This window comes from Ornithodoros turicata, unplaced genomic scaffold, assembly GCF_037126465.1.
Source record: "Ornithodoros turicata isolate Travis unplaced genomic scaffold, ASM3712646v1 Chromosome21, whole genome shotgun sequence".
Taxonomy (NCBI): Eukaryota; Metazoa; Arthropoda; class Arachnida; order Ixodida; family Argasidae; genus Ornithodoros; species Ornithodoros turicata.
In genome coordinates, this window is record NW_026999337.1 from 2,973,982 (window position 1) to 2,979,229 (window position 5,248).

The window sequence follows — 5,248 nt, forward strand, 5'->3', positions numbered from 1 at the left end:
GGCCATCCATAACGATGCTCTCATGTGCAACAAAGGTCAAAGAGAAATTGTAAGACTCCAACGTACCAGTAAAACACAAACGCAGCTGCATTACCATTTCACAAAATTTGTTTCGAGTCCTCAGATGTCTCCACATGCGTTCTTCCAGGCCATCCATGACGATGCTCTCATGTGCAACAAAGGTCAAAGTGAAATTGTAAGACTCCAACGTACCAGTAAAACACAAACGCAGCTGCATTACCATTTCATAAAATTTGTTTCGAGTCTTCAGATGTCTCCACATGCGTTCTTCCAGGCCATCCATGACGATGCTCTCATGTGCAACAAAGGTCAAAGTGAAATTGTAAGACTCCAACGTACCAGTAAAACACAAACGCAGCTGCATTACCATTTCACAAAATTTGTTTCGAGTCTTCAGATGTCTCCACATGCGTTCTTCCAGGGCATCCATGACGATGCTCTCATGTGCAACAACCCAGGGAGCACATGGTGGGCTAGTAAACGTCTAAATGACGTCTAAAAAAAGAGATAAGGAATGTCTATAGAATGTCTGGGCAATTAGACCAGATGTCTAGTATCCGTCCACTAGACGTCAAATAACACGTCTAACGTTACGCCACCTAGCCATCTAGCCCTAGACATCCAATGTCTATGTACCTAGCCGTGATTTAGACATTCTTTGGCCTGGATGTCTGGAACAGGGTCAGACACTTAACCATGTATTAGACATGAAGTCTACAGCTAGACCAATTTTATCCCTCCATTCAGGCGACAGGTCTAGGGTTATACATTTCCTGTACCTTACTTTAGCCACCTTTAGACCTATTTTAGACCATGACTAGTCCTGCTACCGTCTTGGCATGCATTCATGCAGAAATGTGATATAATTGATAGCAACACGGATCTCAGCATAAACATTTATTTGCAGTAAACCACACACGAAGTCTACGGTACAAAACTCTGTCTAAAACTGGATTGACTTTGCCGCCAAGCAGGCGTCTTGTGTTTTGACTGAGGAGTGTTGAACTGGCAGCAGGGTGTTGATGGCCACCTCATTCCTTTCTTCCAATGAGTGATTGTTGGCGCTGCAGCACTGCCTCCAATGACTCACTGTGGCTAGAAAATAGAAAAAAAAAACATGTCAGAAAGCATCATGTAGCCTGCTAGTTCTAACTAGTTTGTTTAGTGGCTATGCACACTCTTTCACGGGATGCTTGTCTGGCCACATAAGAGTAAAAGCTGTATCAACACTGATCTGAGAGAGACAAAGAAAAGAAGCTGCACGTACAAAAATCACAGAACTGTTACAGCTACACAACACAAATTGCAGCAACAGCTGTTTGCGCGTCACTACCTGATGTGGACGCTAGAGCCCTGCACCATCTGCGGATGGAAGCGGATATCCGTAAGATACTTGCGGATTCGGACAAGAATTTATCACTTTCTGCAGTGTGCGGATCGGATGGCTCGAGGTCAGATGCGGATATACCGCATGCTGTAATTTTTCTACTAGCAATTTATTTGTATTGCGCACCGACAGCGAGCGCATGCCCGGGTTCACCTTTGACCATGCACGGCCAAGACAGGAGAGAAGGCATTTTGGCGTGAGTCCTTCCATGAGAGCATGGAGGCATCCGAAATTATACCAACATTCTTCCGGCTGTGTTGACGCGTCCTTCGAAACTTGCGGATCTAAACGGTTGCGTATGCAACGGTGCGAATCGGATAATGTGCACGCAGATGCTAAAAATCTTATCTGCGCAGGGCTCTAGCGGACGCTGCCAGGATCTCAGGGAAATGAGGATGTAACAGCTGTCGCTGTTAAAGTACATCAATGTGACAGGCGTTTTCTCGTGACACACAACCTTACCTGGTCGAGCAGGCGACTGCTAAGCACTCCATGATTGGCGCAGCACTTCCATCACTGCATTACGCTAAAACAACATCTGTGCTGCTCTCATAACTTTGGTGCAAAAATTCTGTACAGGATAAAAATAAACACTGTGTATATTATAAAAGACAATACAAAGCAAAACCTGTATCACCACGTCAAATATTATAAGTACGTACAAGTAGTATACAAGTTTATTCACATGACGTCATCCGCAGGAGACCGCCACTGTCGCTAGCAGGCAGATTTGCTGCCATCGGCCTTGGTAGATCTCGGCCCTATTGTAGATTTCAGTCAAGCTGTTACCCATATTATACTCACCGCATATCTGGTGTTTAAAACTTGTTGCTCTGTGATTTGTAGAATATCCAAGCAATTTCCATATTTTTTGGTGTTAATAGTCACCTAAAAAGCATAATGCAGCGAACAAATGCAAGGACTAAACATTGAGGGACCTATAGTATGGCGCTGAGGTGACTTCAGTGAATAAACCTTTTAGGAACTCAAATCTTGCACTACTACCAGATAGCTGTTTGGGTGAAGTAAGACGGAATGACATAGTCACGCTGTTCTCCATACAATACCAAGGATGTCTCAAAACGACAAAGCACAAAAATACTAGTTTTGTACCGTTTGATGAATATTTTGTCTGCTGCTCACACATGTTGTGCGGTTCTTTAGCAAGCTTCTGGCAGTCGTTTCTTCTACATCGCACTTCCCTGCTGACTTTCACAGCATCTGAAAAAAAGTTCGAAACCATGTGAATGGAAAGTCTTCCACCAACTGTATTTGCAAAAAATTTAAAGAGGCTCCCTCCACAGTAAGATTCGGGGGCACATCGAACATCAGGAACATTGGAGGACAACACAGTCACACGTCAGAGACAACTGCTTCCCCTCACCTCACAGGGAACTGTTAAGCTTATGTGCAAATAGCTGTTTCGTAGGGTAGGTTAGCACTATTTTCATATCCACCGATGCAAGATAGTCCAAGCACCTATAAAGAGAAAAAGACAGTTGCTATGAAACCATGATATGCAAACAAAAGTACTTGCGCAAAATTTTCAGTGTGTATAGTTTCACTACCAGCGAAAAATGCAACAACCGAAGTCGGGTTGACATGACAATGAACTAACCAGCATTTATGTTCCGGCATGTCCGCCCTGCAAACCGTAACTGTCGACTTTCGTTTACTCAAGACTTCAACAGTCATCGAAAACTTGTGAATCTCGATGATTAATTAGTGATACCGTATTTGTTTTAGCACCAAGACGAACCAAGGCACTTAATGAAACGTTGTACTGCCGAGCATACAACGTTAATCACTACTTTGAATGCAAGTGCAGTCAGGTCAACCCACACTTCCAATATGCTTCAATCGGTGATACGAAGCCGAAATAGAGGAAACGATATTCCGATATTATGCCACGCATATCTACTACATGCGATTTGGTGTACAGAAACAGGCACATACTTTAATGAAGAGTGAACTCACCCCTTAAACTTGAAAGCCAGAGAACAAAGAAACGTTGTCCACCGCAGTACTCTGCGAGCTCTGCTGCGCTCAACAGCTTTTATCACTGGACAGCACGGCGTACGTTCTCGCTATGCTCAAAAATTGCAAGACAAAACGCGCGGGAGATTAGAACTTCGAAAGATTTTCGTATAACAACCAGTGGAATGCAGCCGCGAAGACCCTAACTGCTACTGCTGCTACCCGTTGCGCGTCCGGAAAGTTTGAAGTTTCAACCGTTGAAACTGAACTGGTTCGAACTGGTTGGATGGATGGATGATGGATGGTGATTGGGTAGACGGGCAGACGTCATTGCCATTGCTTTAGCTCATGCTTTTTGAGTACTTATTTTTTGTAATACTTTAATTTCCGTGGCCGTTCATTATAATTGGGTGGTGGAGGTTAAATGTTAAATAACACATATGCCAATCCAGCGGAAGTGACACCAACATCATCATCATCATGCCATCGCCATCGTTGTTGCAGCGACGAGTGTCGTATTTTGTGATGTGTGTGTTGAAAATCGCTGTTCTTTTTGCAAACATTTTATCAGTGCCTTTGCTACTGAGCTACAGGTGTGCCTAATATGTAGCGCATTGCCTGTTCAGCGGTTTCAAAGAGATACCATGGGCAGTTTCAAGATTTTTTGAAGTGTCCTGAAATCCCTGAGTCACGTCAGATTCCATTTTACTGCTGCTGTGTAGCTTGTGGGAAAATGTTATGTGCAGTAAACAAACATCTGCTATCTGCTGCCCACAGTACGTGCAAAGTGCTTCTGTGTTTGTGGAGCTATGGTTTATAGTGCTGCGCTGCACGATTCGTCAGAGTCGTCGACTTTTTTATTGACGTTTCAGTGATTCAATAATTTAGTTGCTGATTTCTTTAAGTTGGTGTAACGTAGTATTGTGCAGGGGAGTCGCTAACGTACAAAATTTACATTTACCAGCAACGGTAACGCCATCAGGAACGCTAGTTCAAGAGACATTGCCCCGAACAAATGCGGGCTTTCGTTAAGAAAAAAAGATATACATTCAGAAAAATAAAATATTACTTCACAGCACTTAGATTCTGGTAATGTCTTCTAGTTGTGGATGCTGTCAGTGTATATGCATGTCAGTGAGCCAAAAACACTCGGATCATCATATGTATGGACATTATTTAAATTATCTACGTACCTCAGTCAGACTGCCTTCATCTGACCGATCTTTTGTTACAATATATGGGCATACAACTCACATAGCATACATACTATCCATTTGGTCATAATATAATAGGGCAAAGTTAATGTGGTCCATTCATGCATAGTTTCTGAAGGTTGTTGCAGAGTCCAGTTTTATTACCTTACTATGATCATTTGCAAACAGATTGTACTTGCTCCACACACGTGTGATGGAAAGTAAGAAAATAAGGAATTTCCTTCATGTATGAGGATCATCCAACAAAAGTTCCTCTGCTGTGAACAAAATAATAAACCTATAGCACAACATTGAAAAAATTTATGTACAGATTAGAGCTCAACGTTACTCCTTAATATAGTCACCTTATTTAGCTGAACATTTTTGATACTGTGATACCAAGTATTCAATACGGTGTCTGTGCCATGCTATGCCCTGTTTACAAAGTGAGGCATTCACTTTGCATTTCACCTGATCAATTTGCGTTTCATGATCACTTGCGAATTGGTGACTGCCGAGGGGTGCTTTGAGAGGAAGATGGAACAGCAGATTGGGCAAATTTTCATTTAAGTAGGAATCATCACCTTGAGCACGAGGAGAACGAAGGATACAGGAAGCTCACGAAAAGGAAACTCACGTTTGTGTGTCTCCTGTATACTTCATTCTCCTC

General features: G+C 42.8%; 1 long non-coding RNA gene across 1 annotated transcript; it reads right to left on the bottom strand.

The window, feature by feature from the left end:
- Positions 1–836: 836 nt before the first annotated feature.
- On the bottom strand, positions 837–2,881 carry LOC135373124 (uncharacterized). Its single transcript, XR_010416296.1, has 3 exons — positions 2,793–2,881; positions 1,871–2,629; positions 837–1,116 (listed from the first exon to the last, which is right to left on the bottom strand). It is a non-coding gene; the product is annotated as an uncharacterized LOC135373124 (long non-coding RNA).
- Between the last annotated feature and the right edge of the window lie 2,367 nt (positions 2,882–5,248).